At 36.3% G+C, this 13446-nt stretch overlaps 1 protein-coding gene across 2 annotated transcripts in view; it reads right to left on the bottom strand.

The window, feature by feature from the left end:
* LOC108974192 (protein phosphatase 1 regulatory subunit 14B) overlaps window positions 1–2733 on the bottom strand; it is a gene marked incomplete in the record, with an annotated part of 44888 nt that extends 42155 nt beyond the window's left edge. For both annotated transcript variants that reach the window (XM_018941895.1, XM_018941896.1), the window contains 1 exon segment: window positions 2071–2733.
* Window positions 2734–13446: the final 10713 nt, after the last annotated feature.

Genomic DNA, 13446 nt, shown 5'->3' with positions numbered 1-13446 from the left:
GATCGAATACTAATACAAGACTTAATCTATTACGCATTATTTGTAACGTCACTTTTAAAAAACTTACGTTAATTACTTTATCCAAAAAGCAGAAGAGATGTATTTTTATACTCTTGCAACCAGTTGCTACAGAGTATGATAGTTTTGTTCACCTAACGGTTGTACGTATAGCCTAAAACTAAACGAGATAGATATAGGGATATATATATAGGGATATATATATATATCGTCTGTCTGTCCGTACATCCGTCCAATAACCAATTCTTATAAGAACTCCTACCGACAGTGTGAAAATGGATGAAATCGGGATAACCCCGCTCAATCGCCATATAACAGTAGTGTTAAAAACTTAAAACTTAAATCAATAACTAATACCACTGAGATGGTATGAGAGAGCTTTATTGGAGCCGGTGTGAAAATTGGATGATGGGCGTTGCACCGCCCATTTTTTTGTGAAATACCATATCTCTGGACCCAACTGACCGATTTCGACAAACTTAAGTACGTAGCATTTTTCTTACATTTTTATGTCACATTGTGTAAATCATCAACGAAATCGGACAACAACCACGACTACTTCCCACATAGCACAATTTTAAAATCCACTTGATTCGTTCAGCTTCATTCATTAACGGGATAAAACTTTGCACGAATATGTACTTTGGTACATATGTGCCACCTTATGCCCAAAAATTGTTTAAGTCCAATAAAACTGTTCCAGCTCCTAGGTACCGAATATTTAGACCCCGGCACCTATGGTTGACTATTGATCGAAAATGTCGGTCAATGTATGATATGTTCAACTAAAATTAAGGGATAATCCTTCTTTTATAAAGGGACGTCTGTATGTCCCCCATATACTTATTACAAAGTTTTTCGAACTTCCGGGTGACTTTGTAACTCATATATCGGTCAATATGTGAGTTATTCCAATGAAAATAAGAGAACGTGTATTATTCATGACGTGTATATGTGTGCCTAAAATAGATAAATTTGAGCGAAAACTTCAACTAGTCCTTTATAACTAATTTCAGGATTTTCAAACATCCGGCTGACTTTACTCTATAGGATTGGTGTTACACCTTTAAGTATTTCCCTGGTTGCGATTCCTGCATGTTGCAAGAGTATAAAATGTTCGGTTGCACCAGAACTTAGTCCTTCCTTACTTGTTTATACTTGGATAAGATGACGGCTATAACCGCGATAATCTAAGCTGGGATATATATTTTGAGAAGCAAGCCGCCAATAAAATTTGTGCAGTTTATGAATCCGATACAGTTTCCATTTCCACCGCACAACGATGGTTTCAAAGAGACAGGCATAGTAGCAGCCATAGCATCGGTCAAGAGATGGGCATGAGTCATCAAAAAAAATTTTATGAACAATTGAAAATTCAATAAAAATACCGCAAGAAATACCGTATTTTGTATACATATATTTTTTCACTGTAGAAGTTTTTTACAAAGTAAATTTTGACATAAAGCAGTAACATGGTTCTATTATATAAACACTGTATTAATAATTTTTGTCTATCGGTTGAATAACAACTAAAATACTAATTGATTTATTCCTATTTCAAATAAAGCAATACATATCGAGAAATTGACGTTTTTGCAGCAAATTTGATAGTGATTCGAATTGAGTAGAGGAGTTATTGGCATACTACCTAAAAAAAAAAAAAGCGTTGAGCGGCGTGGTTAGCTTCAACACGACACACCATCTCTAAATAAAGCGACAAGTTTACGTCAAATTCTCCCTTAAATTATAAAAATAGTACAAAAATTAAATTCAAAACGAATTGCAATTTCTTCGTATTGTGTGGCCAACTTCACTACCTAACGCGCTGTCAAAATCGAATTTTCGAAAGCTTACCGGTGACACCGCTCTTATGTAGGTGAGTACCACACAAAATCTATAGGCATGAGGAATGTTTGACAGTAATTTGCTGCTGCGCTTTTATCTAGGGACCGCAGTTAGCGTTTAACCTTATAGTATACATATATACATACATACTTACGTATGTAATATGAACATATAGAGTGATTAACATTTTTGTTTAAAATTTATTACCGCTTGTATCGTTGGTTACTGCCCCTTCTAAATTGATTTGCTGCACTCTGTTAACAATTCTTTGTGTAATGTCACTTGCTTTTACAACTTTAGTCGATAAGGTGTTGCGAGAAGCTTCTGCTGGTTTATTTAATACACAAAAACACATGAAATTCAGCCAATTGTGATTGAGTTGAATATGCACGATATATGTATGTACGAAGTAAACAGCGATGCAAAACTTTTAGTGATTGACCTAATAAAACTACACTAATACCAGCTTATTGTATAATTTTCATTCACGCTATTACAGACTTTTACTTTACGCTTTAATAACTTTTGCCTTTACAGTTTAAATAATTTACACAATACCGTTGCGTTATCACTTTTTGTTGCGTCTAAAAAGCACTAAGTTGTTTAATTCCAAGCCTTTGAAAATTAGCGTAGTGTTGTATTTTTAACAACACTTCCACTTTTAAAAGTACAAACTTCGAAATCACACTTTATTTTTAGAACTTTAATATTTTTCAATTTAAAGCTTATATATGTTTATGTATTTATTCAAGTATATACATTTTTGTCTCTTCTTCAAGACAAATAAGCTGCACGCACCAAAAAGCACCACAAAACTTAAGTAACTTTGTACACTTGAGAACAAAATTACAGTAGGTAGGTAGCACAGAACTTGGTGAGCACCATTTTAAGACTAACTTTAGACACCGTCTAATGTCTCATAGCTGCTTAAAAGTTGTTGCAACTATCGAGGGAGCAACCGTATTCGCTGAATGGTAAATGTATTGCATAGTATTGGAGATACATACATCCTATGTTAAATATAACATAATGCTTTTATATATACTGTTAAAGGGGTTTGAGGTGTTAGGTGTGAGCATTAGTGGGAGAGAGAGTCCATAAGATATACCGGGCTGACCTTATGCTTTTCATTTTCTCCGTTGTTGCGCGCGCACAATGCTCTCTGAGGTAAGACTTGAGAGACTTTTCATTTTTATGTTTGTTCGTTGTATTGTATTTTTACTGCTTTAAAATATGGATATTATGATATTATTACTTTAAATATGATTTTAAATTTACATGTGTTGTTAAAATAAGCAAAGAATTTGAGACTAAAAGATAAATCCAGCTTAACCATCATCATTAAATAGGTGGTTTGAATATATATTCCTAAAATCCATAAAAATATGTATACCTACATACTTACATACATATATAAAATGATATGGAATATGTATTTGGATGTTTTTGTTAATGAAAGAACCGTGCTAGAATTTAGTTCAATACCAATAATTCGACATAGTCTTTTATTAGTTAAGCGATAAGGTATATATTATTCAGAATATGTTATTCTTTATTACAGCTGGTAGTCACTCTGTATACCGATAGATAGATACATATTTACGTATGTACATATATCTGCGCCATGAAACGCGAAATCAATAAAATGTTCACAGCTACTTTGAAGCACTGCAACAGCATATTCTCAACACTCACGGTTCCTAGCGGTAATGAATGAATACTTGTAAATCTTGTAGTTATTATCCGGTCATAAACTTTGTTTTAATGAAATAGTCTCCAAACCTTTTTCTTCTATATTTCTGTAATATGATCAATACATTATTTGAAACATTGAGATGTTCGTGGTATATTTAGTTATACATACTTGTATATAATCCTCATATACATAAGTATGTTGGCATTAAACATTTTATTAGTGTCATGATTTTGGGAAGAAAAGGACGTGTGAAAATTTGAATCAGGTTTTAAGCAAAAAAGTGAGTATACTGAGGATTCATGCTTTGCATTCCAAGCGGACGTCATTACGTTTACTGCATTGTACTGTAGTATGTATAGCCTCTTAATCATGTTTAAACGTTCTCATACAATTAAAGAGCACAAGTATGCATATATTTTTTTTACTTGCGTAGGTTTTCCTTCCATCTAATTCCAGGTTATTAATGTCAGTGACACCGTTATTGTCGCCATGCGCTCAAAAAGCTAAACGTTTAGTCGCAGCATCTTTGCTTATTATTCTTCACATATCTACGGATCGACTAGACAGTTCAATGATTTTTCTTTTACACTTGATATAGGATTTTCGTTGCTTTGCATTTAATTGATTATTTATTAATGCGTTTTTTACTCGTTTTCTCACCAAGTGCATTGACTGCTATATTACTAAGTTTTCATGCTTTTCCTTTTCACTTTATCTTTTAACTTTCGTAATTCGTACAATATCTGGAAAAAAAACATACATATGCCATTTTCTATTCAAAAATTTAAGTTAGTTTCATAATGGAAATTAATTTCAGCGAACATTCGGTCCAAATCACCGCATCTTTCGAAAACATTGAATTTGAATTGAATGAAAATGTCGAATAATGGCGAAAACGATTCTGTCGGTATAAAACAAGAAAAACCGTGAACTTCGGCTGCACTGAAGCTAATAAACCCTTCGCATCAGTATTGCTTTTAGTAACTATGTGTCCAGTTTGTATGGAAGCTATATGCTATAGTAGTCCGATCTGAAAAATTTTTTTCGGAGATTATATTGTTACTTTAAGCAATAATTCATGTCAAATTTTGTGAAGATACCACGACAAATGCGAAAGTTTTTCATACAACCCCTTGATTCCGATCGTTCGGTTTGTATGGCAACTATTTATTTCTCATACCAAATTTCGTGAAGACAACACGTCAACTGAGGAAGTTTCCCATACAAGTATTTGATTCCAATCATTCAGTTAGTATGGTAACTATACGCTATAGTAATTCGATCTGGACAATTTCTTCGGAGATTATGTTAATACGTTAAACAGTAATTCATGTCAAATTTCGTGGAGATACAACGAAAAATGCGAAAGTTTCCTATCCAATCCCTTGATTCCGATCGTTAGGTTTGTGTGGCAACTATATGCTGTAGTGAGCCGATCTGAACAATATCTTTCGATATTACACTATTTCTATAAACAATAGATCATACTAATTTTCGTGAAGATATATCGTTAAATGAGGAAGTTTCCTATGCCAGCATTTGTTTCCGATCATTCAGTTTCTTAGGAGATTACATTGTTGCCTTAGAAAATAATCTATCCTAAATTTGGTGAATACATATTGTCAAATGCAAAAGTTTTCCATACCAGCACTAGATTCCGATCATTGAGTTTGTATGGCAGCTATATGTTATAGCGGTCCAATATCGGCAGTTGAGCAGCTTCTTGAAGAGCAAATGACGTCTGCAAATCGACTCAGCTCTGATACTACTGATCATTTATATATATATTTTATAGGGTCTCCGAAGCTTCCTTCTGGGTGTTACAAACTTCGAGAAAAACTTAATATACCCTATTCAGGGTATAATGAGTGCTACATATTTTTGTCAATGGAAAAAGTAATGAATGTCGATTTGACATTTTACTCCTAATTAATAACAACAATTATTTATTTTTTTAATCTTGAGAGCACGATTACGATTCTCTTGGCGCCGCGATTTGAGGGTATAATCTAAAGGAGGACAATCCCTGGATTAAAAAATGTATACACATATACCCTTCTCAGACTTATCGTTTACGAGATATTTGCAATTCACTTTCATTTATTTTTTATTTACATGTCATGACAAATAGCAGTGTTGCGACATATTGTGTTCTGTTAATTTTTTTTTTGTCGAACTACTTTCTGCACTGGAGGCCTTCGCCCACGCTTCAAAAAAAAATAACTCTGGTCGGTCCAACACCGGGGTGTTCATAGTTCTTTTGTGTTGAAAATTTCGGAATTTCCATTGGCAATATAAAATCGGTATTTACTAAATATTTTATAATAATATTTTTCTAGTATTATATAATCCATATAAATATATGAAACAGAAAAATTTTTGATTATATTATCAAAATAAAATATTACAAAGTATGGCAACACTGCTATTTGTCATAATTGTAAACACACAAATCTTTTGAAAGTTTGAATGTGCAAAATAGTTTTCGAAATATATTTATTCTCTTAAAAAATACACAATTAGTGTAAATTTTTGATATATTTGAAAGTGTACAGTGTAATTAAATATATGTACATACATACATATGTATTAGGTTGTCAAAACAATCTTGCGGTATTTTTATTGATGACTCATACCCAGCTCTTGACCGATGCTACGGCTGCTACTATGCCAGTATCTTTCGACCAATTCAGCGATTTTATCGCAATTCGGGTCTATAAACTGCTCAAATTTTATTGGTGGCTTGAGATGCATTTTTGCCTTTATCGTATAGTACTGTAAAATATGCCGTATTTTCTCTTTATTTTGCTCCATGTTTGCGACACTATAACTCACGAACGACTTAAAAGAAACGATAATCAATCAAACACGTGTTATGGCGTGAAATGGGCTTTCCAAAAAGGTATAGCATGACCCGATGCGACGAATAAAACTAGATCTCCATCCATCCGTATCATCAAATCGCGGCGCCAAAAGAATCGTAATATTACTATTTGGAGCGCACATGTAAAAATATAACTTGTTGTATTTATGAATTGTTTTGACTTTTAACATAATTCTGATATTAAATATTGCAAAATTTTATAAATATTAAGTAGTGCAAAATTTTATTAAACTTGGTTAAGTAGTTTAGGAGTTTACCCGGAACAAATTGTGATACGCAATTTTTATATATCTCTAAGAATACAGATACAACAGATACAAATGCACATGTATAACTCTAATTCTTGATACCGTTTAAAAAAGTGTTCAACCGATTTCAAGCAAATGCATGGAAAATAAAATTCAATTTGAACAAACTGGGCGTAATCGAGAAACAATAAACTACCATAACTAAGCTCTGCAACAAGATAAACTACTTTAATTTGGTATACGAAATCGCATTAGAGAGGTTTTGCAGTTTAAGCAATTATCGAAATTGGACGATAGGCGTGGCACCGCTCACATTTTGGTGAAAATCCATATTTTGAGACTTGCTCAACCGATTTCAACCAAATTCGGAGAATAATATTATACTTCGTCGAATACATTCAGAGCGGAAATGTTTTAGCCCATTGGGACGACATGACCTAATAGCCGCTGCTTTTTAATTCGCTGAACTAAGTCAATGTCGTCGTATATCTCATACAGCTCATCTTTCCACCGAATGCGATATTCGCCGTGGCCAACGCGCCAAGGACCATAGATCTTTCGCATAACTTTCCTCTCGAAAACTCGCACTTATAGACTTAAAAAGTTTTGTTTATGTTGATCAAGAGAGGACTTTATTCTCAATTGCCTACTCAGTCCGAAGTAGGACTTGTTGGCAAAAGATATTCTGTCTCGAATTTCTAGGCTGATGTTGTTTTTGGTGTTGATGCATGTTCCAAGATAGACGACATTATCTACAACTTCGAAGTTATGACTGTCAACAATGTCGTGAGAGTAAAGTCGCGAGTGCGAAGACTGTTTGATTGATGACAGGAGATATTTCGTCTTGCCCTCATTCACCACCAGACCCATTTGCTTCGCTGCCTTATCCATTCTGGTGAAATCAGAACTAACGGCGCGGTTGTTAAGACCAATGATGTCAATACCATCGGCATACGTCAGCAGCTGTACACTCTTATAAAATATTGTACTTTCTCGGTTTAGTTCTACAGCTCGAATCATTTTCGCCTGAAGAAGGTTGAAGAAGTCACACGAAAGAGAGCTGGCATTTGTTAGTACAGATAACTATATTTCGCGTGAAGCGAAGCCTAAAACCATTTCTAACTTGTAGCTACGCCAAATTGTTCCAAATGACCAGCGCCTTGTTATAGTAGCTGTAAGTCTGAAAATACTACTCCTTGATCTATGTAATAAGCCCTTGGTTCTACTCTTATAAGTTGACAAGGCCAGCAATGCTGTTTGGTCCGTGTATATGGTTGCTCTCTAATAGATAGATTTCGAAACCGTCGGAATATACAGTCGCACCTACTCAGCGGCCTCTACTGCAAGAGCAGGGTTTTCAATAACAGCGCTAAGAAGTTTTTTTTTAATAAAACAACAACGGTTTGGGATATCAATTTAAGAACATCCATTCGCAGGCGAGCTAAAATGAGAAGGTGAAATATCCCCTACACAGAGTTGTGTGTTAGGTTTGAGACCCTTCACGTAAAAAACGACCCCAATGAAAAGAYAACTGCCTCGGATGAGAGAGATCGACTTCGTTGGGGCTCGAAATATGGTTATCTGTAGTACTAGATTCAAGCACAAGAAAATCTATCAAACTACCTGACTGTATCCGGATCGAAAACCCAGCAACCATAACATTAAGGCTGTAATAGACGGAAGACACGTCTCCAGTGTTCTAGACGTGCGCCCGCGTCGAGGTCCTAACAAAGACTCGGACCACTATCTTGTTGCAGCCAAGATTCGCAACCCACCCCTACACGGCAAAAAACACACGCCAACAAACACAAGAAAGATTCGACGTCGAGAAGCTGCAATCACAACAGAATGCTGAACGATTTTCTACTCTGTGGGACGGTATTTTAAGCTCCATACCGCACTTCAAGCTCCACCTGCAACCGAAACTATTGGTTTTCAATAAAATGCAAAAGAACAGATGGTAAGACGAGGAGTGGTGTGCCAGGAAACCACACCACAACACGTGCGGGATGAGATGGATACCGAGAATTGAAGAGGGAACGAGACGCATTTGCAGACAGAAAAAAAAGGCCGAAATGCGTTATTATGACAAGTGTAATGCTACAAAATTCTTCGAAAAAATGGGGCGGCTAACAGAAGGTTTTAAGACCGGAGCATACTCTTGTAGACCCCAAGGAGGTGACCAAGTAACCGATGCCTAGAGCATACTAAATTATGGAGGGAACACTCTCCAGACTGCTGAATGGCAGTGAAGGCCAGAAGAAGGCGGACCCGATTCCCCAATCGATGACGATGAAGCAGAAGTTCCATTGCCCGACCAAAAAGAAGTTCGAATAGCAATTACCCGCCTGAAGAACAACAAAGCGGCGGGGCCGATCGATTGACGGCTATTTAAATACGACGGCGAAGAACTGATAAGGAGCATGCATCAGCTTTTTTGTAAAAATGGAAGCATGACCAACGAATTGGAGACCTCACAATCTGCGCCAACTACCTTGGGATAAGCCTCCTTAACATCGCGTATAAGGTTTTATCGAGAGTATTATGTGAACGATTAAACCGCCAACAAACTGAACTGACTGACAGGTTTTTTAGACTTGAAAAATCAACAACTGACCAGATATTCACAATATGTCTAATCTTGCAAAAGACCCGCGAAAAGGGAATCGACACGTACCACCTCTTCTTCTGCTTGTGACAGAACGAAAAGGAACCGCCTTTGTGCCGCGATGTCTGAATGTGGCATCCCCGCAAAACTAATACGCCTATTTAAACTGACGTTGAGCAACACCAAAAGATCCGTCAGGTTTGGGAAGAACCTCTTCGAGTCTTTCGATACCAAACGAGGTTTCTCATCGTCGTGCGACTTCTTCAACCTTCTTCTGGAGAAAATAATGCGAGCTGCAGAACTAAATGGAGAAGGTACCATCTTCTATAAGAGTGTACAGCTGCAGGCGTATGCTGATGATATTGACATCATTGGCCTTAATAACAACGCCGTTAGTTCTGCTTTCACCAGAATGGATCTGGTGGTGAACGAGGGCAAGATGAAATATCTGCTGTCATCAAACAAACAGTCGTAGCACTCGCGACAAGGCTCCCACTGTTGACAGAGTGTCTTTGTGGTTTACGTGAGTACCTGCCTGCGAAGGCCTAAATCAATACAATGCGTTGATCAGCGCCGCAAAGTATAAATGCATTTTGCATTTAATTTTTTGTTCCAATTGGTTCGGGTGGATAGGGATAGCCTAGACGCCTTGGTCGGGTTCGAGGTCCATCTAAAACCTCTGCCGTACTTTGGGTCCGGCACACGGCCGCAGTGCAATTCCACATTGGACGAAATGCCCTTCCCGCATTTAGGTTTAAACCACAGCCACCACGAATCTCCACAAAGAGTCAAACCCAATGTGCAGATTGGAGTTACCTCCAAGAGCTAACTTCGCCTGGAATCTGGAATTTGCGCCAGCTTGCGAAAAGAAAAAACGACTGGCGCGGTTAACTTGGATATAACGTTATAAGCGGATTCCACGCTAGAAAAGAAAGTGAAAGTACATTCGTACGTACTCCATGAGTCACCATTGGATCCAAAAAGCAAATTATGGTTTGGTGTGGTTTATTGGCCGGCGGTGTCATTGGGCCGTACTTCCGTGATGATCAGGACCGGTACGTTACTGTGAATGGAAAACGCTACCGCTCAATGATAACCGTAAGACTATTCGCTATGGTCAAGTCTATGGTCTATGCCAACAAGCCACCGGCGATTGATGAACTTCATACGGATATCGAAGGTGAAATTGCAGAAGTGTCGGCCGATTTATGCTTAAAATCTGTCGAAAAGAAATCGAGTTCCATACATAATGACATCGAATGTACTATACTTTCACAGGAAAAGAGAATTTCAATGATATTCCAAAACTTTTGTAGCGCTCTTATTGAAAAATTATTTTCGTTATCTAACAAACATTAAGCCGATTAGTGTACTTCGTCGATTTATTTAAGATAATTTCTTCTCCAGCCTGAGCAATTTCAATGTGTTTTTAAATTGATTTCAGTAATGTTGATCCTGCATTAAAATGGAACCGGTCTATACCTTTGTCTAAATCTCATATTCCTAATGTAATGATTTCCTATCTTCTGGTTAACGTTTACCATACATTAGCCTCTTTGGTCGACTTGGCATCACAACTGTACATATAACTTAGTTGAACATGTTCTTAAAATAGTTTCAGGCACGGACTAAAATAAAGCAAATGTTTCTAATTTTTTCACGATTTCTTCAAATAATAAGTAAGGAAATACTAAATTCGGATGCAACCGAACATTTTATGCTCTTGCATCTTAGTGGAATCAATGCCAGTGAAATACTTTAAAGTGTAAAATATCAACAACACGATCGGAATTCAAGTACTTTTATATATAGATATACTATATATAACTCATACACATATTCGGCATAAGCTTTGTTAGAAAAACGAAATTATATGTAGTTTATGGGAGTGGGGGTAGTGTCGAATAGATTTTATCTATTTTTGCTCATCTCACATACTACTAATATGCCACATACTCAAAAACTGCTCTCTGGGCTCCATTAAGATACCTTACATACAATCACATACTTATTGAACGAAGTCAGGCGGATGTTCGAAAATCATGGATATAGTTATATGTTGATATAGTTGATCAAGTTTGCGCCCAATTTTATCTTTTTTAGGCATAAAGATTTACTCTTATGAGTAAGACATATATAGTAACAGATAACCCAAATATTGGCACATATTGCCAGCATAAAGTCGCCGGGGCTCAAAAAATCTATTGAACGATATTTTCCATCAAAAGTTAAGTATAGGAACTGGAGTCCACATGTTCGGCACCTACGAGCTTGAACAGTTTTGGCTGGATTTGGCCAATTTTAAGTCATAAGGTGGCATACTTTATAAAAGTTATTAGTGCAAAATTTTATTCGGTATCAGTAGCCTCAACTTTTAGAGCGCTACGTTCAATTTATGGTCGTCATAATCGTCCTGTCAGATCAGCAATTGACGGTCTAGTATAAAAATTTTAATCCACGGGCACAGTACAAAATTTTCCCGTTCTAGTGAGGCAAAAAAAGTGGCTGTAGTGTTGAGCATATTGCTTTTTGACCACCAGAATAGTCGTATGTTCGTGAATTAGGCTGAGCTATGAGACTCATGGCTGAATGGCTTCGTCAATAAGCATAATACGAGGTGTGTTCAAAAAGGAACGAATTTTGAATTCGGTTGGCCGCAGCCACCGTATTCCCCAGATCTGACGACGCCCTCTAATAAGTTAAACACACAAATCTCCTAAACTCCTAAAGCTACAATGGCCTAAATTTTTAAAAGCTAATATTACAAGAACTGTGTGAAAAATGGATGAAATCGGAAGGTAAACCCGCAAACTCCCGATATAACCTTACTGTTCAAAACTACTAAAATCGCATTAAATCAATAACTAATTACGCCAAAGGCATTAAATTTTACCTCCAAAATAGTATGGAAGGGCTTTATAGGAGCCAGTGTGCAAATTGGGCGATGGGCATGGCACCGCCTATATTTTGGTGTAATTACATATTCCGGGACTTTATCCCACCGATTTCGATTAAATTTAGTGTGTGTCATTTTCCTTATGTTCCTATATCACCTTACGAAAATAGACGAAATCGGACCTAAGCCACGCCTACTTCCCATAAAACACAATTTTAAATTCAATTTGATTCTTTCACTTTCCAGTACAAGTAATTAATATAACGGGATAATATTTTGCATTAATAATTCCTTTAAAGTATACCACCTTCCGGCCAAAAATATGCCATAAACCTAATATAACCATTTTCAAGCCTCCAGGTGACTCTATGCTGGATATATCGGCCAATATTTGTTTTATCTCAATAAAATTACAGAACATATTTTATTTATAATAGTCTATATTGTGATTAAAATAAATAAAAATAATAAAGTTATTATTATTTACTCCATGTAATTGTATGTAAGGTACCTGAAAGAAATCCTGAGAACATTTTTTAGTAAAATACACTACATATAGTGATATTCTTGTATCGAACAAACCTTATGCCGAATGTTAAAAGTTGCTTAGATTCCGATCCTCTGGTTGACATTTTACATCTTAAGGTATTTCCCTGCCTTTGAACTTAGACCTTTTTTACTTGATGATATCCAAGCTTAGTGAACGTGTTATCTTATGAAATGGCTCAATCAATTGGCCGTGATTTGACGCCGTTAGACTATTTCCTGTTTCGCTCCATCAATTCAATGGTCGGCTTATTATGCCAACTACGACTGATGAACTTCGTACGAATATCGAAAGTGAAATTGCAACAGTATCGGCCTATTTATGATTGAAAACCATCGAAAATTAGGTTCAGCGTCTGGTTCAAGCGTACTCGTGGTAGACATGCAAAAGAAATCGAGTTCCATACATGATGGCATAGAATGTTATTTCACAAGAATACAGAATTTCATTGATATCCCAAACTCTTATTGAAAACCCCGTTAGAATATGTATGTATTTATATATAAAATTGCTTGGATTCCGATCCTCACTTTACAGTATTTCCCTGGCTTTGATTCTTGCTTGCTGCAAGAGTATAAATAGTTCGGATGCACCCGAACCCATCACTTCCTTTTATTTATTTTTTAATAATGTACTGAACACTAAAATGTAAATTTTTGACAATATTAACTGTTTCGCGAGTACCCTTACGTTTTACGACCTTA

Source organism: Bactrocera latifrons, unplaced genomic scaffold (genome assembly GCF_001853355.1).
Source record: "Bactrocera latifrons isolate USDA-ARS-PBARC rearing strain unplaced genomic scaffold, ASM185335v1 scaffold_539, whole genome shotgun sequence".
NCBI lineage: Eukaryota > Metazoa > Arthropoda > Insecta > Diptera > Tephritidae > Bactrocera > Bactrocera latifrons.
This window is presented reverse-complemented; position numbering and strand designations above follow the sequence as displayed.